Below are 27,922 nucleotides of genomic sequence, written 5' to 3'. Positions count from 1 at the left end.
GAGACCACCCAGCGTGCATGCTCTGCTTCTAGTAGAGTTAGCAGAGACATTCATTTTATTCACACTGGAAACAAGCACATCATACATAAGATGCAACATTGTTGTATACTATTACTACTTAGTTTTATGGGTTAAAAAAAAAAAAMCTAAGTTTGATCATTCAAAATCTCAACTACGGGTAGCTGTGTATTTTCATGTAAATGTGTGTTTTAATAATTTTATAAATGCTGTTCTCTTCTTGGACTTCAGTTTCTCTCTCTCCCCCCCCCCCCAAGTTCTTCATTTGGCAATAGCTTCATTAAAATGTATGTTTGACTTAAGCAGGGCTTCAACACAGACCTGTATCACTTAGTTTACACATTAGGAGGAATGTTGGTTCAGTTTCTTTAGAAAAAAATACCCCCTTCCCAACTTTATTACTGCAAGTCCGCAGACTTTTATAGCTAATGTTATGTAATCTAGAGGTTCCAGTCTTCTCACAGATTGCAGAAAATGCCCTTCCTGAAATATTTAAATGGTGACATAAGCTAAGTAGAAGAGTCTTGTTCACTGCCTCTTGCTTCTCATAACCTAGATTCAGAACTGTTTCAAATAAAAAATGAAAACAGTTTTCTTTTGGCACTCAAACAAGCCACCAGTATACATTTATCCAATCCATGAAAGCATTGAAGAATGTTAATTAGACTGGACAAACATTTAGAAATCAAGAGGAGGAAGGCAAATTTAAGAAGGGTAAACATGTCTCTACATAAATTTATTGGAGTATTTCTGGGTTTGCATGTGTGGTTTTTAAGCTGTCTGTTGAGAAAAATCTGAGAGGCGTAAAAATTTTGAAATCTCTATTTTCTTGCAGTCCTGTTGAGATTAAGACGTCTCCTGTCTGTGTTCAGAGGCTAGTGCAAGTTATGCCTTGAGTAATCAAATTAAACTGGTTATTTTGAAGTACAAAGGTGCTCTGTATTTCATCAGTTTTCACTGATCCCTACTTCAGTGTCTGATATGAGGCTCTTGTTACAGCATACCCAGTTTCTGGAGTTAGTTTTAACCATTGCAGCTGGTGGCAGGTCATGCATGAACTGTGTGTGAGATAAGAGAAGACTGTAAAAATAATAAAACCAGGTTTTGTTGTCAGAGGTRTTTTAAGGCAGGATCATAGAACATGAAACTTGAGATCTGAAATGATAACCAAAGTTTTTGCTATAGCAACATGCACCTGACACCAGATTATTTTACTGTTTTCATAGCTTTGAAGTTTAACTGACTGAATTTTCCGATTAAACTGTGAGTCTATAGCAGGCATTCCTGCTTTGCTTAAATTTAGTAGTACTTTGTCTTTCCTTGAACCATACCATGGTTATGATTACAGGAAGGTCTTCACCAAAGAAAAATAAATAAACAGTGTAAATATTTATTTTCTTTTAGAGATTCTGCTAGTTTTATGCTCACTGATCCTAAAGATGCATAGTATAGGATAACATGCAGTGCTGGATGTGTATAGAAGGAATCATTTGGAGCATCTCACTGACAATTTTGCTTGGAGGATGAAAGCCAAACTGCTCAGTTCTCCTTGATTTTGAGAGTCCTTCCCCCTTTCTTCCCCTCATTTGACTTTTGGATATCAATTAAGTTTTCAAGTGACATTTAGAGAATAGGCATTTTAAGGCTTTTAACTGTTCGTTCTAATGTCAGCATTTCTGCACTGAAGAGGATGGGAAGGTCTGTGAGAGTCCGTTTGCATGCTAGAGAAATGAGTTGTTGCTGACAGCCTGTTGTCAGCACGGGGTCCTGATTCACCTGTTCTCAACTAGTGCTGAAAACAGTCGAGTGTCCAGCATGGCTTGGACACCACAGCCCTGTGCAAGGGAGCTGTGACAGTCGCATGCTGCCAGGTCTTACTTGTGCTATCAGTAATGGTGTTGAAAACTGCTCTTTCCACACTAAGCTGTGCTGTTTTCATCACCCAAAAAAGGATGGTGGTTCTTTGCTGACAACAGGGTTTTGGATTATTATCTGACTGTAGGTGGCCTCAAATTGTGCCATTAGAGAGAAACTGCTGCTTTTTACAGGCGTAAAATGCTTGAGTCTGCTGTTTTTTGTGAAAGAATCAGTAATTGCTTTACTTTGCTTATTAAATTGTCTGTCTCTGATAATGTGCATTTGCAAGTTTTGAATGATTTATGAACAAATATTTATTGGTTTTATGTATCTGCTGTTAAGAATGGTCATGCTTATACATTCAGATGATAGTCTTTGCCTGCTAATTGTGGTTCATTCTTCTTTTGTTTTTGATTTAATTTTTCTTTTTGTCCAAGGGCACCTGCCACAGAAGCACTCTCATTGAAAATCTTTTAATGTGTTCATATTTATTTGTAAACAGAGAAGAAAGAAGTGAAATCAGCAGGGGTGTGCAGTGATTCAGAGCATAAAGAGTAGCCCACCTTGAAGGCAATCATTTTGCCCCTTGGTTGATGAGCGATTTTTTCAAATTGCTGAACTCCCTAAACACTTATTGATCTAATAGCAGTTAACACCTTGCCCAAGCATGATGAATTTAGGTGTCAGTCCACCCAACGTATTTAAGTATATTTTTAAATYCATGACTATTCAGAGCATGTGAGCACAGTCAAAGGGAACTGAGCAGATGTTTATGTTTGTGCTGAATTATGTCCTTAGATGAATTGTTCAAAGTCACTGAAATTGAGGAACTGTGATTTGGGAAATTACTTAAACAACATCCTTCCTTAAACAACATTTTTATTTTTATTAATAGGAGCTTCCACAAAAGGAAGAAATAATTCTAATGTTAGCAATGAATCCTTTCTTCCACTGTGTGTGTGGCAAATTCTGGTGTAGTATTTTTATGTTTTATGGTTAAGCTATTCAAAACAAAGGTTCTAGTCCTAAAACACCTAAAAATAATTAAAATTTTTGCAGATTTTAAACTTTTTTTTAATGAAAGTAAACAATGGTTGGAATTATTAGAAACATCTTAATGCTCAAATTTTCTTCGGAGGTTTTTAAAAAAGGAGTAGGTTTGAAGTAGCTTGTACTCTTATGAAACTTCTTTTTTACCCTAAAAAAAAAAAAAAAGCATTTTTTTTTTTTCTTCAATCTAAGAGTTGACATGATTGAACCTATGTTGTGGAGTTTTCCAGTGGGAATATCGGGAGACACATTTGCAATAGCTACCCTAGATAGGATTTCGGTTTCAAGTGCCGGGGCGCCAGATGTAAGCAACAGAAAGAGCATGCGGGGTCCTCGTACTGACTCAGGCTGCCTCTGATCTAGCCTGAGTCAGTGGCAGCCCCCAGAGATAGCAGCTGGAGCCCCAGGTGTTAAATATGTGACAGCAGCTTGATCTATCGACCACTGTAAGAGAGGGCTTTGGCCTAAATGAAAATTCATGAAAAATTGATGAAGTCCCCAGATTTTTTTTTTTTCCTTTTTCAGTGCTGTGCCAATGCAGCGAGGAGAGATTAAATGAGGTGTTGAACGCTTTAGTGGCAAGGAGATGTGGTTCAAAGGTCAGGGGTCCAAGGAGGGGAAAAAAGACCAATTTTATACCTTGCTTTCCTCTAAAAGAAAACACAAGGCTTTTCAGATAAGCTGGGATTTCCTTCCATTTTAATATCAGAATAAAGATCAGGCATATTCACAAATAGGATTCTTTCTGGCCTGCATTGGCAAAGGGTGAGAGCATGTGGGTTGGTGCTAATAGAAAACAATGGAAGACTGATTCATAATTCAGTTGGAGAACCAGAAATAGATTGAATTTTGTGACGGCAATATAAATTTGGACCTCCATCTTTCTGAGTCTGTGCTTGAACTGAAGTCACTTGGAGAAAGAAAAGGTCTTGAATTATTTATGTGTCACAGATTGCTTGAATAGCAGGCTTTGGAACACTCTCCAAACATAATGATCCTGTTTACGTTACATCCAAAACTAAATTATGTTTTATCTGTAACAAGAGAGGTTATAGCTGTACATTGAGTTTAGTGCAAAGAATCACATGTGTATTCCAAAGCAAGCATATACCAGATCTTAAACACGGGGGGAAAATAGTATTACAACATATCTGGTTTATTTGTAAAATTAAGTGAATAAAGGCTGAGAGGTATAAAATATATACTACCCAATCGTCTGTCCCATAATACTAATGACCACRTGCTGAAGCATCTGCAAAAGGCTACAATACTTTCATAATAATGGAGTTAATCCAGTTCCTTTGGATTTAGTTATTTAGGATAAAGACCACCTGCAAAATAGTATGAAAAACAGGGAAACGTATGTGATTATAAGATGGGTGGAAGATTTTCATCTAGTTTCTCTTCAACAAATAATTAAAAATATAAAAAATTATAATGAATTTTGTAATTGCAGTTTCAGAGTCTGATTTGCTTTGATCTGAGTTACTTTTATAGGCAGAGAATGCATCCTATTCATTTCCTTGCCCCCATTTGGTCCTCATCCTTCTCAGTGGAGTATCTGAAGCTTCCTATCTGATCTGGCAATCTCTGCTCTCACTTGACAGATGCCATTGATCATAGAAATTGAAGTGTTGGAGACTATGGTCCTTACAGAATACTGTGGATGATCTGTAGCAAGACATTGACAAGAGTCATGCTTTTCCATACTTTCCTTGTTTTTCTTTCTTCTTCCTTTCTTTTAAATATAACATACCAGGGCTATTATCATAGCATGTTTAATGAATACAAAATTCCCTTTGGAGAGGAAAATAAATTATATCATATTAGATAATCAGGGAAAAGGCAGATTTGATAAGATGGGGGGATACTTTAAATCTTCTCCTCTTCTGTGTACTTCTGAAGCTTGCAATAACGAATTTCTGTTGATTAGCATGAAACCCTCAGGAATAGCATTGCAAGAAATCATTAAATAATATAGCATTGCTGTATAGGATATAAATAATTTTATTCTTACAGTCATTATTTGAAATTAGAAAGGTTCATAAACAGCAGTGAGTGAAGCCATATCAGATAATGCAAGACCTAGCTATTGTCTCATCCTAAGGTCTCCTTCTTCACTCAAAAGTAGTTCTCTAATTATTTAATTTATTAGTTTAGTGTATTAGTTGAGTATGTATTTCTGCTGCTTCTGATTTCATCTGGGATAAAAAGCAGAAATATTTGAGAGGGTCTGATTTTGTGCTAATGGCCACAGTGAGTTTATCTCCAGTTGTTAACACATTTCTCATGCTGTTCCGGATTGTGCTTCAGCCTTAACTTTTAAAGTGGACAAAACCAGTGCTTCTCTTGATCATCCAATAGGATCTAGACAGGTGACTGCATCGTTGCATCTTCTTTTCTTTTAATTTGAGCTCCACTTGGACATTCAGATCTGAATGTTAAGTTCAAGGCCTAATATGTTAATGAGTCCTCACATTTAAGAGCTGTCACACTGATGGCTGAAAGCATGTTCAATAACTTTCCATCTGCCAAATATCAAGCTGTGCAATGTCTCTGGTTTCTCCAGACCTTGCTCTTGTTCTCCATTTCTTTTTTTTGCTCTTTTCATGCTCTGGTCATCTTATAATAGATTGTTTGGCGGGTCTGCACAGCACCGTGAGCTTTATATAGAGATAATCATATTGGCACAACAAGCAAGTTTGGGTACTGGAAGTGTGTTCACTGAGGCAGCAAAGCACCTGAGCTCAGCTGCTTAGGTATGCCAGGAAGGGAACAGCAGCCTGGGGAAAATTTTCCTTAACAACTGAAAATTGCTTCCAGTGCCTGAACCAGTTAGAAAGTCTTTGCAATGTACTTTGCTGCACTTTGTAGACATACACTCTAGTATCATCCCCAGTTTTGTATTTTTGGAATAGGAAATCGGGGCTTCCCGTATCTGGAAATGTTTAAAGAAGCTCTCTGTAGGATTTCTAATTTATTCCTTGAATTCTTCTGCCCAGGACTTGCTCTTTTTCCTATCAACAAGGAAAGCTTTTGACATTACATTTGTAGAACCTATTTGCAGTGCTCTTGACCTGATTCTGTTTCTAATAATTTCCTGCACATTTCCTCATTTGATTTTTATAGGCTTCCTTCATCCCTTGTCTTTGATTTTTATCAAAACCTGCTGTTTATACATCTTCTGAATGCCCTACCTGATAAAAGCTAAAGGGAACTGTTGATGAGTTTACAGAAACCTTGAAGAAGATCAGCTATCAGCTGATGTTCTGTTAGTGTTCATGTCTCATGCAGTCATTTTTTGCTTGACCTTTTTCTAATTCTAGTTAGTCTGGAAAATACAGGAGAGCAAGATAATGTTACTTTTTTTTATTTTACACCTCTGTTCTCTTTGCTCAGAAACCTGTATGCACTATTTGAGTATTAATTGAAATATTGGCTATTGTTGGAGTATGCCTCAGACATGTGCTACTTTATGATGTCAAATTGGATTAAAAAAAAATCATTTGAAGCAGCACTCCTGACCATTCATTTGCAAACACTGCATGATGTAAATACTAACAGAGTTTTATTGCTATGCTAATTAACAGAAGTCATTAGGGTGAGGTTGGTGGATGTTATATATTAATAGCATTTTATTCTGATAATAAGTTTGTTTGATGAAAAAAGAATTTTATCCTTTTTTTTTTTCTCTCCTTTTTGTTCCCTGTCTTTGTTCAAAGATGGTGTTCGGTGTCCTCTTCCTCCCTGCCCTGATCTTGGAGGAATAAAATTTAATCATAGCTTTTGGTGATACTTCAAATGCTCACACAGAAGTTTTACTTTGAGCAGGTTTCAAATGTTTGTTGGCACTTTTGTGGGGAATGAAGCGGTGGTTATGGTACATTTCTCCTTGCTTAAATTTTTCAGGTGGCAATGATGTGAATTTATGAATGCTCTGGGAATTGCTTCCTCACATTAGAGGAGGGAGGTGCCCCCAGTTACTTTCTGCTGTCGCAGAAACCTGTCTCCTGTTGTACAAAGGGGTGCAGAGGAGCAAAGACCTAGGAGTCCTGGATCACCTGTATTCTCTGCAGCCATATCTTACTGCACCTTTCAGAAATGTTTCAAGCTGCATTTTGAAAACTAGTTTGATTACTCTCCTCTTCATCCCCTGAGCACACTCCAATCCCTGTTTCTGTCGGAAGCTGTCTTAGAACTTAGGTCTTCTGATGGTGAGAAAAATAATTCTAAAATTTCCAATGTAAATGTAAATGTGATTGGTTTATGCCTGTTCTTGTGTTAAGTTTTTTCTTTACTTGTTTTCTCCTCTTTATATTTATAGACCACAATGGTATCCCCCTCATCTTTTCTTTCACTAGGCTAAACAGGGAAAGCTTTTGGAAAAAGTTTGATCCTAGTAGTCCTCATCACCTTTTAGAGTTTGCATTCRTTTTCTGAGACATGGGTGCCTAGAACGCGCACAGTGTTTCAAGAGCTGCTTTGACCTATGCATTATGAACTAGTGTTAATTTCTGTCTTCACTGGTACCTTGTCTATCCATCCTGGGTTCACATTTGGCTTTATTTATTTATTTAATTTAGTAGCTTGTAGTCATCCTGTAGTAATCTGATGCAGCAAGATCTTTCTCGTCCTCCATGATTTTTGTGACAGATGAGCTTCCATTTTCCAGCCAGTTTCCCTGTAAGGGGAAAGTATATGATCTTGTGCTTTCTACTTTTCCACTTCATCTAGTGTCTCCTACACTAGTCTTCAGTGTTATCCAGTTCTTGCTGTATAATGTGAAATTCCTGTTGGGTCCCTCTGGGCTTGTTGCCTAATCTTGTAAACCAAAGTAGAGAAGGTAGCTTTAGCATTCAGAATTGGCAGTCTTAATGCACCCGTATCTTGCTAGAGGACTTTGCTTCTACTGTTTGGACTTGAATTTGCCTCTTGCCCACCCCTCTTACAAAATGAAAATAAATGTGAAAGAAGTAAGTTTCTGTCCGTCTGTGAACAGAATGTCGCCCTGCCTCTCGGAAAGCTTGAGCCACACAAGTGTTACTCAYGGGGGGAAATCCTTTCACTGACTCTTATTCTGCTTCTGTTATTGTCTCAAAACGCCAATTCATACATGAGAAGCTCAGAAGAAAAATATTCCCAGTTGAAGTGGTTTAGGTGAGAAGTGATCTTGTAGAAGAACTTAGGTTGACTAATCTTTTGAATTACTTCAAGATCATAATGTACGCAAAAAGTTCCCTGTCCGCTATACATGTGCGCACACACACAAGCACAATTCAGAAGTACCAATGCATGAGGAAAAAAAAACAAAATAATTCATTACAACTCTCTAACTTGAACTTTTGGAATTAATTAGCATTATACTTAGCATACTTGGTGACTGACATTATTAAAACTGACATTATAATTTTATATTTTAGCAGAGACAGATAATAAATAAAACTTTAGGTGTGGATAGAATGTAAGAATTCTTGCCTTGTCCATAAGAGCCCTGTTAAAGTAGCCATGTAAAAATTTCTTAGTTTTTATTTTTTCTGAAAGAAAGAAATCAGTGATGTTTTGAAGACAGCTTTCAGTTTTTTTCGCCAGAATAGATATGAATTCTTTGCAGGCTTAACATGCACAAATAGCCTTTGGAATATGCAGATTTTCAGCTGTCAGTATGAAGAGACATTTCAGTTGCAATATGGTCACACACTGGTTTTGACAATGCTGTATTTTCATTGTCAGTTTTGAAAACTGGGGCCATGGTCTCTGTTTTCAAGAGTCCTTGCCTTTTTTTTTTTTTTTTTTAAAAAAAAAAAAAAAAAAACCTTGGAGGCAATGCCATAATGCCCTTTTGGGTCACACCAGTGGTGGTCCTTCTAGCTCAGTAGTATGTCTGACAGTGACAAAGAAAGACACTATTTAGGTAAGCACACGAGCCTGGACATTTTAAGTGGCTCATTCGCCTCGTGGATGCTGGGAAAGTACAATTGTTGGATTAAGAAAATTAGAGACTGCCTACCAGCAGGAAGAGAGATGGTTGTAAATACAGACTGTTTGATTTGACTGCTTTTAGTAACTTCAGCAAACTTGTATCTCCCCTCAGTCCACAGATACGGAGTGGGCAGCTCGATGCTCAGTGTACTTTCTGCAATTGCTGKGGCAATTCTTTTTGATCAAACCAAAAGCTTCACTTAACATCTTTCTTTAGAGACCATCAGAAGGCAGTAAGTTTATGTCCAGATCACAACCGGAAGCATTACAGAGAGGGTTTTTTTGCTTCCTGCCTCAGTCCAATAGTACTTCAGAAAGTAGCTCTTAATCGTAACACTTTTTAGGCAGTCTTTTCTTTCTGCATTCACAAAATGGTCCTGGAATGTTTCTTGAGGTTTTAATTTCAACACATAGCTTGTGCTCTTAAAGGAAGAAAATATTTGCACACAAGAAAAAGCCTTTAAGATATTTTAGTGGTTTCATTTCTTTTTTTTTTGTTATTTGTTTAGAATCAGAAAAAGGTAGAGGTTGTGGAAAACCTACAGTAGTTGAAAGGTATGGATGAAATGCTGAGCTACCTTAATCATTGCTGAAATATTTTTTTTGTCTTTACTGCAAGATTGTCTGTGTGAAAGAGATGTGTACACAGAGTTAAGAGTTCCCTTTATACCTCTGCACCTCGCTTTTGTTTCAATTGGAGTAGAGAACATTTAGAATGCTTTTTAGTTAAGCTGGTAACAGAAACCTGTATAAGAGCAATTTGGGTGTACAATAGAAATTACTGAAGCAAACTAAAAATGGAAGGAACCTTTTGAGGCTCTGTCAGGATGGATTTCTTTTCTAGCAAAGCATCTTGACTGCTAAAGAGTAAATGTCAAGAAAAATTAACTTGAAATTATTTTTAAAGTATTTGCTTTTCTGTTCCATCTATGTTGTTTCTAATGCTGCCTCCTCATTTATATATATTTCAAGCATTACAGTCAGCAACTAGAAATCATGTCGTCTTCCTCAGAGCAGTCTCATTTCTGGGTTTATCAAATTGTTTTCTGTCTTTGGACTGTTGGGGGTGTAGATGAAGAGGCAGGGTGCCCCTGGGAAATGTAGTTTGAACCCCTTAGGTGCTCATAGATGCATAAGTTAGAGCCCCCCACTTGTTTAATGAGCAGCCATTAATTTCTTATCCTATCGTTTCACTGTAGGAGAAATTTAAATGCCTGGTTTGAACTTCTAAATTCCACTCCTGGAGGTGCGTGCCTGGAAGCCAGTCATGCCAATACTGAACATCCTCAGTCTCTTCTTGGAGATTGAGCCATGCACTCCAGGCTGTCTATCATGTTTGCTGCAGAACTAAGAAAAGCCACATCTTCTCATGTGATACCTTAATTACAAGGATATTCTTCCTTTTCTTTGCCTCCCTCTGCCTACTATAGAAATGTGATTTTCTTCATGCTTTTTTTTCAGATTGTTTTCCAATCTGAACAGCATCTAATTATCAGGCTATTAGTTTCCATTTAGTTTTGGACTTTTTTTATAGGTCTTACATTTATTATGTAGTACATTAACTTTGATCATATCAATCTTATGGGATGATGTGGAAATGTTAGYTTGTTTTTTCTTTCAGGGATTGCTTACTATAAACAGACTTCTTGGGAAGGGTGCCATAGGGAAAAGTAATCATGGAAATCCAAACAAAGAGGGCTCCTTTGTCACCCCCCCCCCTCCAAAAAAAAAAAAAAAATTGGCACCTCAAAAGAAAAGGGGAGTGGAAGGGGAAGGCAGGGGCATCAGTTTGATCTTCACACTGCAGAATTGCTTCTCTTTCCTTACCAGTGGCATTAGGCTGAATGAAATCTCCACTGAAGCCCATGACGTTGTATTTTGTTACCAAATTGGAAGTGGGGAGTTTGGAACAGAGTCCTAGAGCTCTTTCTTATTTTTTTTTAACTGGATTTTCTTAGCAGATAACTTGCTTGGATTGTAAAGACTTATTTTCACTTGCTAGAATAAAATCTTGTCTTTGACACACTTCTGCATATAACCTACTTCCTAATTTTGCCATTCATCAAAATATTTTGACTGTTCATCATAAATACACTGTGCACATGTGCAGATGTAGGTTTATATGTCACTTTTCTCATTTTACACCTGCATGTTGAACAAATGAGAAAGTGGTTTCTGTCTTATCAAAACCATTCACAGTTGTTTTTATTCCAATGCTGCAGTTGTGCTTAAAAATAGAGTTTAATAATATCCATTTTCACCTCTCTTGCGAATGATTTAGCCTTTGCAGAATGATTCATTACATGGAATAGATAGAGTTAAAGTTAACAGCTACGTGAAAGGAACAGTTTTGTATCTGCATGTTTTAAAGTTCCTGACAGTGATACACAGAACTGGTGCACAAACAGGGCATAGTCCGGGGTATATTTATGAATAATACATTTATTTGCTAATATTATGGGAATATGTATCCTCAAATTATAATGAAATATTGACAATATTGTTTAGAGCCTATACAGTATACAATTATTTTATAAATTGCTAATTATCATTGAAACCCATTAAAGTTCTGAAGTAGTGGACAGTGCAGGGTTTCCTGTGTCATCTGCCACTGCCTGTGTTTCAGAGAAGCTTCTTTGTGCACACTGTGTTCCTAACGATCTAATTGCAGTACAAAATGTACATATTTCTGTCACCTCTCACTGGATACTGAAGCCTGTCTGTGACATTATGTACTCTTTTTACTCCCTTTCCATTAGTCTAGTACATATGCAGATAGTGACAGAAGAAATAATAAATTGATTTATTTTCCCCAGATTCTGACTCACAAAACTAATTGAACATCCTGACACTGTTTTTCTGGTTTCAGTGGTCTTCCCTTCAGCCTCTGTGCTTCAGCTGTGATATCTGTCAGATATGTATAAAACATTTTACAAGTAGACTGAAAGCATCTCTAGGAACTTAAGGGGCGATGTAAGGATCTGTACTTGTTTCCATATGTAGCCTCAACTGCAGGGAGCAGCTGTACTCTTCTGCCAGCCATTCTTCCATCACCTATCCCAAAGTCCTCAGTTGAGGTGACCTCTGAAGTGCCTGGTACAGTGAGTGATGTAGTTAATGAGATCCAGCGACACCATGACCCTGACCTCCTTGTGGCCCTGGTTTTCCTCATCCATCTTCCTAGCCCTGCAGGCTGTGATGTGCTATATGGAAACAGGATTAAACAAGTGTGAATAAACAAGTTCAAAGCTTTCTGTCATGGTTGCCAACACAGAACAGCAGGAARGTGAGACATTAATAACCCAGTGCTGGGGAGATATGCTTTTTTTTTTGTTTTGTTTTTTTTGTTTTTTGCCATAAGAGCACCTGGGGAAAGTACCACTTTATACRTGATTAGTGTTTTTTCCATGCCAGGAAAAGTTTGTTTAAGACTGCCATGAAGGCTGCAAGACTTGGTATCCCCTTCTTCCTAGTCATGAAGTTGGTGGTGAAGTCAGACCAGAGAGAGTAATCCATCATTTAAGACTTCATCCAGAAAGATATTTAAAAGCCCATTATGAAAGCAGCACCCCTTATTTGTATCATGTGTTATTTGGGCTTTGATCCATCAGAATTAATTGGTGTTGGAAAAAACAGTTTAATATGTAAGATAATCCTTAAGAGAATATTCTTGGCAATACAAGAGGAGTTTGGTACTTCTTCATAGCACAAAACAAGACCTGATTCTCTTAATATGATTTCAGCTTGAATCTATTTCTGTAGGTAAGACACTGAGATAACGTACGCTTTTCTTCTTGTGACAGTGGTTTAGGTAGTGTCTGTCTTCTCTTTGTCAAGGTGCTTTCTCTTTACCCTCTGGCATTTTCTGATCAGTTGCCTAGTTGGTGATTAAATACATTCATTTAGTTCAGTGGGTCAGAGCTGTTGTGGTGGATGGAAAATTACTGATGGATTATCAGTTTCATCACCTCTGACATCTGGCCTTAGCATAGTTCATCATCTGAGAATTCATAACGCATTTGCCTGAGCAATAACATGCTCAGCTACCTGTGTGATCATGGATCTGGGTACTGGGAACATTGTGTTCAGGATTGATAGGACAGATGTCACAGAAATTAGAAGGGCATCATCTTTTGTAGTGATAAAAACACCCATTAGTACTGACTACTAAAGAGTGCACTAGGGTCAGTACAAAGCCTAGGTGAATTACAGCTTTGTAACTTACTGTATTTGTCTTTTCCTGTAGTGTTTCAAGAAATAGAAGTCCCACAGCATTCTCTCACCGTATTTTTGCAAATCTTTTTGAAGTGGGGGTGCTGGGTGTTAAGCTAAAAGCTAGTTTGAACTTGTACATATTGTACATATTCAATAACCGAATATGCGACAGTTCTTTTATCACTTAATAAATATTGTTCCTTATTTCTAAAACTCATTCATTTCTTCCACAGAGAAAAATTTTGCTGCAATGTGAGAGAATGGTTGGACGTATAAATTCTTGCACTCTAGCCTGTGATTTTACTCTACTTCCCATTTGTGTTATGCACTTTACAAAATTTTCTTCAACTAGATGGGCTTTTTACCCACTGTATAGGAAGCGATACGAGAGGAGGAGGGTGAGGAGAGAGAGAATGGGAAGTTACTGGGTGAAAAAGAAAAGACAAAAAAAAGGCTTATTTAGAAGAAGTATCTCTGTGTTCTTCTGGAGTTAAGACCTTCTAAGATTTTTTTTTTCCTGGTTTTATTGAAGTGCCTTATGGTTTACTTAGCATTTCAGAGAAAAAATAACTTGAAGTTGATATTTACTCCTGATGGCATGTTCTTTATTTCCAGTAAACACTCAAGATATAAGACAACATTAGAGGTCCTGAATAAGGTTATTAATGGGTAAAAGGGAGTTGCCCTCTCCTATTGTTGGACTAACTAAACATAAATGTATGGAGCTATACTGCAAGAGAACAGTTCTAGAGTATCTGCAAAACTCTTCTTGTTCATTATGTATCACGGTTCACTGGAGAGACAGTTGCAATGTAGTTGCACTTTAACTTAAGGATGTTGCTGTTATCTAACTCTTGAGTTTACTGGCTTTCACTGATAATGTATACATCTCAAACGTTAAGTGATGCTTAAATGTCATTTTGTAGAGTATGAATAGCTATCTGTTCCTTAAGGCATATTTTGTAGTCTGGATAATGACAGGATAAGAGGTATAGTTTTTCAGAATGTGTTGTGGTGTGTAATGATCTTCCATCGAGGAATTAGACATCAACTTTGGCTAAAGTGACTGCTGCTGAAATGGAACCCAGCAACAGAGCAGGTATTTAACAGCTGCACAGAGGGGTGTAATAGGAGCGAGCTCTCTTACTGTTACCGTCTCCAATCTATCATTATCTTTCATATTTGAAAATGATACAGCCAACATTCCATAAGGATCCCTGGTGACTAGCAGAGAAATTTCATTAAAACAGCAAGAAGCTTATATCAAACCTTAGGCCCAGGTATTTATAGATTGAGTCCTTGGTGTTTGTGTTTTAAGGTCTTTATTTTCACAAAGATATATATACCCAGAAAGCACCAGAAAGTGACTTACAGGGCCTAGTTCTTCCAGCAGATGCTTGATTTAAAGCAGGTGAAAATGTCCAAGTGATTTCAATCTAATTTCAGTAGGAACTTTAAGTAAATAAAAATGTTATTTATAAATTACAGAAATAAGACCAACTGTTTAACCCCCTTCCCAATATCAAATACACATCATGTGCTATAAAAGAAATGTAAAGAAAATAATGGGCGTGAACAGTTTAGCAACAAGTCAGATATCAGTTCCAAACAGCTGTATATTCAGGAAAATTTTAAAAAGTTACAGAAAAAATAATAAATGCCCAAAGAATTGAGTTGCAGGTTTCACAAATGCATTTTTTTTTGTAGCCTTTCTATATTGTGAGCTGTGAAGCAAATTTACCTAATACTTTCCTGGGATGTTGACCTCCAAGATGCAACTGATTGTTAGGATGTRTAAGGTGAAGTGAAATCTAATAATAGTCAAGAAACCTCAAGTTTATTTATTGGCATTGTTCTTTGTCTTGCAGAGTGGTCCAGACACCTCAACTAGAATGGGGTCTCATTGTGTGAGGCTTTGAGCAAATAAAATGTTAAATCCATGACGTGTTCAACTTTATAAATTAAAATGATGAGAAGGAGATTTTAGAGAAGTATTACTTTTACTACTTAAAGAATAATAAAACTTCTCTATGTTGACATTATACTATCTATTAAGAAATGTCTTTATAGAAGAAAAATTGCTTGGTTTAGTTCTGTAGTGAGGCTAATAGTCATTTTTAGAATGATAGAAGATACAACCTTTTAATTTTTTTTTTCCTGAGAGATCTGCAGTTTCTTTTTCTTTCTGCTATTTTAAAGTGTTTCAAATACCTAATCCCTCCTCCTCCTCCTCTTTTAAATCATCAACTTCACGATTCATTTAATATAGCGGTTCCATAGAGACATCTTTTAATTCTTAATAGTTTACAAGTATGACATTTGAAACCTTTAATGCCATGTGCAGCCAAAGGGGAAAGATGCTTCAGAAGGATGTAAAATGATTGATTTTTCCAGAGGATTAACCTGTGGTTTTATTGCTAGGACTAAAATAAAAGTCACGCCCAAACCAGTATTTGTATCAGTTAATGAATAAATACTGTTCAAGCTTTTAAGTTTTTGGTGGCCTCAAAACACTGTTGCTGTTAAAAAGTAAAGCTGAGTTAAACCTCTGTTGAAACAGGATGCAGAAACAAAGTTTCTTGTTTTGTTCAGTTTGTTATTCCCACTGGGGTTCTGATATATTCTGATTTTTCTCCTTTTCACTAATAATCCATCCAGGTTTTGAATTGGAGTGGATGAGATAGTACTGTGGCATCAGTTCTTTCTTTTGCTGCACAATTCCTTGTATTATTATCCCTATTTCCCAAATTTTTAACTAATACTTCCTTATCTCAAAAGAATTTGAGAGGCTAAGTATATTGGCAATGTGAAGTGTTCAGATAATGCAAGTACCCTAGGTAGTTAAGACAGGTTCTGCTTCTGTTGATATAAAAGCATCAGTTGATATGATCAGTGTTTAACCACGTGTAACTTGGTACGTAGGTTGTTCTTTGAGCTCAGAGAGACTTCATATGCATATGGCATATAGTTTCCTGACGTATCTGCAAAGGTACATTAGTTTCAACTGCTGCCTTAGTTTACTTTTGATAAGTACCTTGAATTTATTTAGAAGAGAAAAATAATAAGACAATATTAATGTAGAGGGGGATTATCCAAAGGTGTTGAAGAACATATGCAGTAACTCAAAATGACTTTTAACCCAAGTTTGACATTTGACTTGCCTTGGAGTTGATATATCTTTTGAGACCTCTAGCTTATAATCAGCTTCATTAATTCGTGTGACTTTTTTTTTGCTGCTTTTTATTGACACATAAGCTGCATTATTTTAGAAAATGAATTCCAGTTCTTTGTCACAATTCCCCGTTACAAAAGTGAAATAAGGTGAAACTATACGTACGCTTATAATATGACAATAGTTCTTCTCTTTCACTGGGGGAAGCATGCAGGAATTATCAAGTTAGACCCTAGAATTTGCATCAATTGTTGTGATGTCAAAGCTGCCATATTAATATTCTCAGTTTTCCATTTCAGTGGTTAAGCATAATGCAGATCAATCTAATGACGTTTAGGTACACTATGTACTTCTTGCCTTTACAGCTGCAYGGTTTTGAGTTATAAAAATAAGCTTTTTAAAACATATAGTCATAACTGATTAAAAAACTGTTGTTTTAAAGAAAAGGTGAATTTAAGAAGGAAGAAATTTAGTAAGTTTTGTATGGTTTTCTGGTAATAAAACAAACTGCCCTGTATTGAGAAACAGGGTTTAAAACTTTAAATTTGTAGGTTTTGTTTTGACAAAGTTTTTATTTGGCCTTAGGTGGGTCTCAGAATGAAAGCTATTTTTACAAAAGAGAACCATCTTTAACATTTATTGGGGTAAATGACGTTCACTGCTTTATTATCTAGGTCTGTCATTGTATTTTTCCAACTAAATGCTGAGAGGAAAAATGAGAAAGCTCCCGTAAAAAAAAAAAAATGTATGCAGTGCTTGAGATCGTTAGATTCAGAGTTGCAAAATCAAAGCCTTCTCGAATTTATGCCAGGAGCCTTAAAAATGTGTTGCATCATAGCCTAACCCAAAGCTTTGTTCTGCTATATACAATATACTGCATTTTGGTGATACTGCAAGCATTCAAGTATTAAAACCATTTTGTCTTGTGTTCTGTCATCACAACAGTGTAACAGTCTGGTAAAATAACATCACAAACTACATCTGATGGATTAAAAATTGAATGTAGATGGCCTATATTTCCTTCGTTCTAACTCTCCTCCCATCTTACTGACCCTAAGGCTAATATAAGCCTTCTATTCATGCTGCATAGCTAAATACGGACACTTCTGTGGTGGTCACCAGCCGGCAGCCAGAGGAGTTTGTGTATTTGGAAATGGTGATGTTTTATTATTAAATCTGAAAAAAAATCAGCAGCAGTCAAGTGCATCTCTCGAATGTAAATGCTGGGCAGTGTGATGATGAATAAGCTGGCCTATCTTTTTAATTGACTAGTTTTGAAGAAACTTAACCACTCAGTTTCCTTATGAGTCCCTGTGGAGATGCTTTTAAAAGGAAGAAATTGTAGATTGAGACACTACAGGAGTATTGATTTTAGGTCTGTTACTGGGTTCTAGTGTAAAAGATAAGCACGGTATGGAACAAAGTGTAGCACAACCTTCATAACTATTTTTGCTGCTGCACAACTTTACTATGGAATCAGATAAGGTTGCTTTATTTTAATCTATTTATCACTTTTGAGGAATCTTTCCTAAAATTATTTCAGTAAGAGAGATGTTGTAAAGACAAAAGAGAAGTTATTTTGGCTCCTTGTGGCATGCATATTTGAAAATTAATACAGGGTGGTTTGTAACAAGTGACATCTCTTTCCATAGCGTCTTTAAAATGCTAGGGTTAGCCTAGGAATCTTGAACAATTTCAACAAACTTATTTTTTGCGTAKTGGTTCAGTTAAAGAAAAGTTAAAGTGCATGGAAGCAGGGAGGAGGGTGATWTATGCTTTTGACTTTATACCTCTGGCTGTTCCTGGCTTTTGGTTAGCATGTGTGTTTGAGAGGCACTCATGGCTCCTGTCATGCCAGATATGAATTTGATCATAAAATTACCAAGTCCTGACTTGTTTGCTGAGGTGCTTAAATATGCTTGGGGGTGTGTGTGCAAATATTAGCTCACRTATATATTAACTTAGGTTACTAGAAGCTAAAGTAGGGCAGATTCATTCATTATGTAACAACATAACTGGGTTTTTAATTCAGTTACAGCAGTGGTACATTTGTCTTTGTGATGTGCTTGTTTCTGAGGATAAAATGAAGTATTCAGTGTATGTCTGTGGGGAATGTGTGTATACATATATATTTAAAAATATGTGTGTATGTGTGTATATATAAATATACATATACACACATTATATGTGTGTGTGTGTATAAATATATATATATACGCATTATATATATATATGTGTGTGTGTGTATATATATAATGTAAGTGGGGTTTTCTTTTTTCCTGTTTGCAGATTTTCGTATTGTTCTTATCCTAGAGTATGACGTCTGAGTACAAGAAGTAGCGTTAGCAATGCTCTGTGTATGCAGAAGGAAGACATGGTGAGCTTGTGAAGTGGCCAATGCTGGCAGAAGGGTCTGTGGCAGATGTAGACCTTGGCGCTGCTATTAGGACACCTCTTTCAGACCAGCAGGAGTATTAGTCTCCCTTCCCTGACTCTCACATGACTTCTTGCAGTGTCTGGAGAAGGGAGAAAGGGTGCCTTGATGGTGTGATCATTTCACGTGTCAAAGAGCAAAGGAGAGCAGTGGAGTTTGAACAGCAATTGTATTAACTATCTCACAGCTTTCATTCATTCTGTCAAATATTCAGCCTAGCGATCTGGGCCAGCAGGCAGCTCAAGTAATTTTCATTCATATGAAGGGATCTTGGAACAGGTTCTGGAAGGCTAAGGGTCCTATAGGAAATTAGTTGGTCACTACGTAGTGATATCATAGCACAATTACACAAGGAAATAATACAAGTAATAGAAATCAGTTAATTTCTACAGTATTTCATTTAGCATAGATTTCTCTTTTTGAGTAAAATTTTCTGTATTTATAAGTCAAATGAAGAAAGAAAAATATTTGTATGTCAGTACTTGCTGGAAAACTGTAGCTTTCTCTGTTTAGATTTTTTATCTTGTATGTGTGAGCTGAAGGAGGACTACAAGGTCTCCTTGTAGTACGAACAGTAGCATATTATGTTTATATTTCTGCTTACATTTCCATACACAGAACCAGTGAATGCTGGTGAGTTGTTCATAGATCACATTAGAGAATCCAGTGCACATTAGCAGCCTTTGGGAACAGCCAACTTTGGGAAGTCTCACTTAATAGTAAGCAGGTCGCTAAAGGGCACATGGGTACTTCTGAGTGTTCATCTCATGAGGGCTTTCATTTTCTATCAAATTCCTGATCTTTTTCGTTCTCAAAGTAGGACAGTGGCTTTAGCTTCAGCTTGCCTAAAATAGTTACTATTGAAAATAGGTTTTAAAAATTTTAGTCATAATGGGTAAAATGTGAAATTAAAAGAAAAAAGGTTCTTTAAAACAAAAATGCAGCTTCTACTGCAGCTTGATCCTGGGGGTGTAAGTGGGTGTATGTATGTATATATGCGTGTGTATATATGTGTATGTCTATGTGTGTATCTGTATATATTCATCATGATTGCATTTGTATTTATATACCAGAGTATTTAATTTAAAATGCTGAAGTATATTTCATCATTTAAATCAACTGGTCAGATTATCTCATCTTAACCATAGTGTCTGCTGTTTGGAATTACTACAGTTCAGTAAACAAAATACACAGTGCTTCTACAATAATGAAGTAAGATTTCTAAATTTTCAGGAAGTTAATGCCGTTTTCTTTTCTCCTACTTGTTGAAACAAGACACATATTGAGTAAAGCCACAGTGGTTGTGAACACTGAATATTACTTGATACTTGTCCCCTGTGCAAATATCTGATCCTTGGCACAGGTTTTAACACCTTTGAAGCAAAACAAGAAAGGTTGAAACCCTTTGAAAACTTACCCAATGGCAACTTACTCTTTTATGAAGCCTTCTCAAGGCACCTCTGGAATGACTCTCCACCATACAAGTGGTAATATGACCTTTGTGTGTTGTAAAGAAACTTGGTCACATTTAGCCAGACTGTTGAGTGGCATAACATCATTCAACTTCATCTCAGCAAGCAAAGCATTGGTTTAAAATTTGGCTGAAGTCTGTTAAGAGAAGGAATTCTGGAGACCACTGTTAAGTTCAGTGAGGCTTTCTACTGTGTGTGCGGCTTCCAACCATTGTACACATTTGACCTCCAAATGACAAAATAAATGAAAGCTCTTCTTCAAAGTAATGCAATCAGTTCAAAAATATTGTGCTAATAAAGTTATAGATTCTAATTGAAAGATTTATGGCAATCCATTTAGTTGTTACTAGGTTATTTGTGACAGACAGATGCAGAGTAACCTGATTAGAGTCAGCATTGTGATGACTTGTAACTGCAGAGGGGAATAAAGCTTCAAACCATTGTCATAGCCTATTCTCTGAGATGCATTGGGAAGCTGATTTAAAAGAAAATATATGACCATTAAATGTAAGCTTGCAGCTGCCTCATATAGGTTGGCCTCAACAAAATGATAAAATGACTGGCAGGTCTTTCTCTACCTAAGTTTAAATTCATAATTCAATTTTGCAGATATACTTAGAAGACACTCTATTACAAGTACCCTTTTTGGCTTATATATAATGAATTGTTCCAATCATGTTTTATTTAATTCCTGATGCTAGGAAAAATATATTCAGTCAATAAAAGAATAATGCCCTATAACAGGGCTTCTGTTGGGTTTGATGAACACAAACTTCTTGAAGAGAAACCTATATGAATGTACCCTTGAARAATGAAGTATTGCTTTCATTCACATATATCTGTTTGACTTTTAATTGGAGGACCTTAGGTTTAATGGAGCTAAATGGTAGTTCGATGGATGCTAGAAATAGAAGGAAGCTAGTAGTTGCCTGGTACAAGTTCCTAGATTTAATACCTAAAAAAGAACATTGTTTTCATATTTTGTATTTGAGGTATTGTGTATTCTCTTGATTCCTTTCAAATCATTCTACAAGTGAGAATTAATTCAGTTATGTATTTGATTTATTTATTGACCATATTAATCATAAGATTAATATGGTAAAAGGTACAGTTTTGTATCACCAAGAATACAGTGTATCAAGACTTTTAATAATATTTTAGTAATGTATGTTGTAAAGCACTTCCTAGTCCTAACTTCTGCGTACCAGGAGACCTGAATGCTTTGGCACAACAAAGCAATAAAATGATCCAAGTTCAGGCTTAGTGGCAAGTGTTGGTCTTATCCCTTCTGATTAATACAGGCCTTTTGCTGTAATGTGTCCATTTGTGTTAAATTCAAATTTATCATCAAAGCAGATGCAGCAGTTATAGCTGTGTAAGGGGACTGTTTTGACAGAACTACTCTTGTATTGAGAGTTAAATGATTCTTTCACCTATAACCTTTAAAACAATATGCTTTGCTTACTGGCATTCATTTAAAAAATTTTTACTATGCTAGAGAAAGAAAGAAATACTAATTTCCCTGAACATCTGAAAACACAGAGGGGGGAACTATAAAGCCGATCAATGAATGGATTATTAAATTCTGCGTCGAAGCAGAGTTGGAAGATTTCTCCAGCAATTTACAATACTGACTAATTTCCTGTTAGCATTGACTAATAAATGAATTAAAGTAGTGGGCAATACTAAACAGGAAGAGTAACATGTTGTAAAGTGTATGTATGTTAACAAACTTTTGCAAAAAGGTGTGCAGTACTTGTGTGTGCAGTACATAAATACTTATTAGATTTAGGGTAATTATTGTTGTCTTAAGATTGGCTACTTTTTTCTGTCGTAAGACTATACTTTCCATGGTTTATCACCTTACCAAATTTTAATCATTCAATTTGCAGAGTCTGTGTTTGACTCTACGTTCAGCTTGACTTCTTGGGAGTGTGAGGATGGGGAAAGGAAAGGGAGGAAATGTGGCAGAAACTTTACCCCCTTCTAAAATCAGCTTTTTTCTGAACAAAGATCCTCTGTGTACCTTCTGCTAATGCCCTTCCAAAGCTCTATTAGACTTGCATTTTGGAAGAATACTAAATCTAGATATTTACCACTGGGAAACTTATATATCAAACTTGCATTTTTCCTTGCCATCAAAATACACCCAAGAAATGATTTTATTTTTTTTTTGTTGGTGTGGATTAGCAGTTTGAGATTTAAGCAGCAAGATAACCTGAAGATTTCATCAGTGCTATGTGTGTTCAAGCCCTGACTGAACAGGATATTTCTTGCAATTGCAACTTCTGTAACTTTTTTTAATGGTGTTCATTTGAAACTGTTCAGGGGTCTGGACTGTTTGAATAATTCCCAAAGTGATAGATTAGTGTGCAGTAAGCAGTAGAAGTGGTCAAAGGTGCATGATAAATTTAATTCATCATAAGGATATTGCTGCTGCTTCTTTCTCTCTCTGTGGTTTCTAGGGAAGTAGCATAAAGACAYTTTGGGAACTGGCAGAACTTCTAATCTTCTAATTCTAAATTCTATTCTAATTCTAAACTTTTAATCTGAGAAGGCATCCTTATTTTTAAATATGCTTTTAATCACAAATAGCTTTAGTCTCAGTTATTTTTCTATCAGTACAATTTTTTTTGTGAAAATGCTAGAATTAAGTTACTGCTATCTAGGAATACTAATGTTAGCCATAAAAACTACTCTGATACAGGAGCAAAAAAAAAGACACAGAACTAGTCGTCATCTTGCAGTTCATTTTTACTTAACTTGAATATGACCCTGGCACAAAATAGAGAACAGCAAATAGACTGTGTTAAGGACTGTGATAATGGAAATTGATATTTTCCAAGGCTTGTCCACTGTGGAAATTGATGTGAGATTTCCCTTACTGGGAGAATATGGAATAAATATCTAAACAGAATTCTGAGATATGGAGTAAACACCTAAACTCTTTAAAATCAATGTTGTTTGGTCTTAATCTGTAAAGAAGGCTTACCTTGACAGCCTGATGTAATAGTTTTAAGATCAATGAACGAGATCCTTAGCTGGTGTGAATGGACTCTGTATCATTTACTTCGCTTAAATTTTGCCCATATGCATCTCTGATGACCTGGCCTAGCTTTGCTAACAGATGATGTGGTGCAACATCATCCAATCGGTAGTAGTCTGGGTGAACCTGAAAGGTGCTGCACAAAACGTCCATTAATTCCAATGATGATCACTTCACGAGACCAAAACAAGCATCTTTTCTATGTATATCTTTGTGTTTAAAACAAACAAAAAATCAACCCCGGCTTTCCTATTAGGATTGGTTAAATCAAATTCTGACTCTGCTATTCAGAAGCCAGCAGCCTCTTCAAAATGCAGGATGGCCATGTGCTATCTTAATTGGAAAGAGAGACCCTGTTTTGCCAGTGCTCATCGTATGTCTGTTCTTCCATCTCTGCTCCAGCCAGCTCAGTGTCCTAAAAATGTTAACTTTTGTGATTTTTTTTTTTCTTACTTGTTTCCTAATGTCTTAAGTAGCGTTTGTGGAACCTTGTGTTTGACTTAGTGACGTTGACTACTCTATGGAAAACTTTTCTTAAATTAAGGAAGCATTTGTTGCGACCTGTGTTTGGGTCTGTTTAAACTGGCAGTTGCAGTATGTCACAACATAGGTCGTTCCTTGTCAATCCACTGAGTGACTGAGGTACCACTGAACTGAAGAAAGCTTTTCTGGAGAGGCTTAAGCGCCTTTCTCAGGTGCGTGCCATCGCTGTGCTGTTTCACTCAAGACTCAAAACTGCCATGATGGGCGTGCCGTGTGCGTCCACAGCCCTGTGTCAACAGTTCAGAAACCTCTTCAACACCCTCTTTCCTGTGGCCCTCGTGAGGGAAGCGTGGCTCCCTTGCCAGGACTCTCCTGAGGTAATCATTTCATAGCAGCTCTGAGCCAGGAGACGAAGGGTCAGATAGCACAGGAGCTTGTTGCTAATTTCTCTCCCAAYGTAATCAAATCAGTACAGCTCTCCAGCCAGGACTTATAACCCTTAATAAGTCACTCTATTCGATTAAGAGGAATTGATTTTCTTCTACTGTGGATCATAGTGATTATGACAAATATGGTATCTGCTGCTCGCTTCCCTCTCTTCCCTGCTCGTGTCCATTTGTTTGCAGGGTCGGCAGGTAAACAAGCTGGCGAGATGACGCTGTGTCATTAACTGCAGTGGGTGTCAGCGCTCTGTCAGCTGTGGAATTGAGTGCTTCCATAGATCAGAGCAGGAGCCAGGCGCGAGGGTCTTGCGCAGCAATTATGCGCTTCTGACAACTCTTCTGACAGCCTTAAACGCAGGAAACGATGGGACAGTAATTTGTAATTGCAACTATGGGAGCAACTTGCAATTGGTGGTGCTGTGGTGGCAGCCTACGGGCCATAGTTTAGAGGTTAGCCAACATTAAAGTAGGTGGGAGCAGGGGAAAGGAGAGCTGTCAAGCTGCCATGTTTTAGAAGCAAAGTGATGTTGACCTTATCTTCCGTCAGAGGTTACCAGTGGAAACATTTCTTGACAAGGTTACCTATTTGTTTGCTTCTTCTAAGCTTATTGGCAATAGAAAATGTAATTGCGTGGATTGGGCAGGGGGTAGTAGGGTGAATGTCAGCRCAATTCCAGATAATCTTAGGAAGGGCCCTGTTTTAAAAGACTTATACAGATATGTGTGTTCATATTTTTATATGTGTTTAACTCTTTGAGCTATCATGAGGGCAATCAAACAGCAAAGCAAAACATCTGGAAACTTTTCTTTCTCTATCATGACAGTAGCTGCCTATAACTGGGCATCTTTTCTTCTAGAGGCCCTCAAGCTGTGAACTAGCTGCAGGTCCACTTTGAAAAGAAGTGAGCCAGTCACATGGTTCAGCTCTTTCATGTTCATTTTCATCTGTTAAAACTGCAGTAAAAATGAACTAAACCCACAGATTCTTCTTTTTCAGAAACGCTGCCTAACCTGTTTCTAGGCATCTACTTCAGAAGCATTACTTTCAAAAATATTTAATTACCATCTTGCTGAGCAAGGGAAACTAAGTGACCATTACAGTGTTGAATTATATAATCTGAGTAAATGAAGGCAGTCTTCAAAATCATAATGATCATGTAGTTTGACATCCTGCATAATAACCCAAGTCACTATTTCTGTAGTGAGATCAATAATTTGTGGCTGGAAAGAAATGTACTCTTGTTTTAGGGTCTGATTATGTTGCTTGTTATCATGAATAAATGTTGAATCCCCAAATAGAGTTTAAAAGACTGCAAGGAAGGGAAATTATCACCTTCCCTTTAAACTTCTTTAATATTGAGATGACTCAAAGGTAAAACTACTTCTTCATGACTTTTAGTTTTGTCCTGTTCTAAGCTGGTTTCAGTTCACTTTTCTTTTTAAATTTACGCAAACTGGATATTCTGCAGAGGGAAAAGTTTTGCAGCCCACACCATGTGGGATTTCTGAGATGTAATATGTCTCTTGGATACCGCAGCTGCTTCATGCAGTTGACATTTATTTTCACTGAATAGCTGTGTGGAATAGTGGTTAAGATAGGAATCAAAACTCCAGATGTTATCTTATACTGTGTAAGTACTGCTTTCAAGCACTGATTTGTGCTGATGGTTTTGGACTGCCTGACACTTGCAATTTACAGAGATTAAAATCCTTCAGAGATACACAGATTAAAGTTATTTTGAAAAACTTAGTTCATAACAAATAAATAAATAAAATCCAGTTGCCTCCATTCCAGTGACTATTATCCATTTCACTAGCCTTATTTACAATTTGAATTTTCCTAGACTAATCTTCAAGCCATGATATACTGGCATCCTGTAGGGGAATTTAACAGCATTCAATTTGCATAAATACTTACATATGGAGGCCTTCTCTTTGATAGGCCTAGCACCTTGAACTTTTTCAGTGTCTGATTCTAAATTGTGATTTCCAAGCTTCAAATTAAGTCCCTTTTCTGAATTTTGTCACTTTTTCAGTGTACTTTAAAAAGTGTGGACAGTAATACTGGGCAAAATATTGCATGAATACTTTAATCATTGCCAGATGTACACTGGATAAACATTGCTATTCTCTTGCAACCAGAGATCGAGTTAGTCATTTTTAGCTGCAGTGTTAAATCGGGAGTTTATGTGCTCACTTGGTTATTTCAYGTGGCTTCTTATTTCTGAGTCACCACTTTTCTCTAGGATATAATCTTCTGCACTGTAATTGTGTATTTTTTTTTTTTAAGAAACACGATATTACCATAGATGTTGGATTGTGCCCAGTTTACCAAGCGATGCTTATTTGTATAGATTGCTTACCACTTCATTATCCAGTAACATGGGATGTCTGAAAATTGGATTTGCAGTGACCTTATATTTTCTTCTCGATCACTGACACAGATATTGAATTGTTTTGGGGGTGTGAACCAATGCCAGCGTGACTCCACTAGGAACTCGCTTTTTTATTGGTGATTCCCCGGTGATGGCTTCTTTTTCTGGATTTATCAATTACCAGTTTCAAATCCACTTAGTATATGCCACGGTTAATTTGTATGGTGCTAATTTTCTAATGCAAATGTCGTGGTCAAATGCTTAACAGACTGTGTAACACTATCTTTGTTAGAAAAGCTTGTAATCAAGCCAGATAACCTGTTTTCTGTGAAAAAGTACCAGTCATAATATAGTGAAATGTGGTTGGTGTAGTCATCAACATTCTTCTGAACAGCAGATTCAAAACTTTTATTTTGGATTATCGGACCTTTTGGTTTTACTTTTTTAAAAGCAATAGTTGTATAGTACAACTTTGCCTTGAAGGATGCTGCCTGTTGGTGTTGCTTTTGAACATGCCAATTTTTTCTTGTAGTGAGGAAAGCAAGACCGTCTAATGAAATATGCCAATGCTGTTTGCATTCTGAGGATGTTTTAAATGCATTTAAGACCTAGTTACTGTGAAATGTGGAGTAGAAAGTGGAATATTCAGCTGTAAGAATATGATGTTTCCTGATTGGAGGAAAAATGGAAAATTCTTCAGTGGCTTCTTCTATCTCGGTAAAAGGTGTTCAGCTCTTACTGATGATATCTATTTCATTCTTTTAGTAGCAATGGTTACTGGAAATAAAAATCAGAATTTTAAATGGCTATTGTGACCCTATAATTATCTCTGTAAATAAAACCTTCCTGCAAACAACTCCTTTCTCTGAGGCCTAGAAAGTGTTCTCGGTCTCCTCTAGGATGTTTTGGCTCATTTAATTAGAAGATATGGGTATGTAGTTAGGACCCTGGGTATCTCCAATGTTAGGGAAGTGCTCTTGTTCTGTCCTGCGTTGGTTCGAGCTCTCTGTCTGAAGGACACTTAGGGGATACAGAACTTCCCTGGGCCAAACTATTATCCGTTGAGGAAACCTGCCCGTGATAGTGTACGACCTCAATTCTGATCTGCCTTTTGCTCATTACAGTCTTTGCTTCATACCAGTTATGATATATTTCTTTTCTTCATGGCATCAGATGATCTTTGAGTTTTCTGACATAAAGAGAATAAGTATATGGTTTCCTTGCTAAAAATTCTGTAATTATGAGTAGTTAACAGCACTTGATATTATAGAGATGATTGCATTATAGATACTACATTTGAATAAACATTTTTTTCTGAAAAAGCCAGCTAAAAAGTAAGCCACATGTCAAAGGGAAAATTCCACTGAATTTTGTTAGA

At 36.8% G+C, this 27,922-nt stretch overlaps 1 protein-coding gene across 1 annotated transcript in view; it reads left to right on the top strand.

Moving 5' to 3' along the window:
* ROBO2 (roundabout guidance receptor 2) overlaps positions 1–27,922 on the top strand; it is a 427,700-nt gene that overhangs the window by 1,771 nt on the left and 398,007 nt on the right. The window lies entirely within an intron of this gene.

This window comes from Apteryx rowi, unplaced genomic scaffold (assembly GCF_003343035.1).
Source record: "Apteryx rowi isolate R43461 unplaced genomic scaffold, aptRow1 scaffold_42, whole genome shotgun sequence".
NCBI classification, from domain to species: domain Eukaryota; kingdom Metazoa; phylum Chordata; class Aves; order Apterygiformes; family Apterygidae; genus Apteryx; species Apteryx rowi.
The sequence above is the reverse complement of the archived record's forward strand: the minus strand, read 5'-3'. Positions and strand labels throughout refer to the sequence as shown.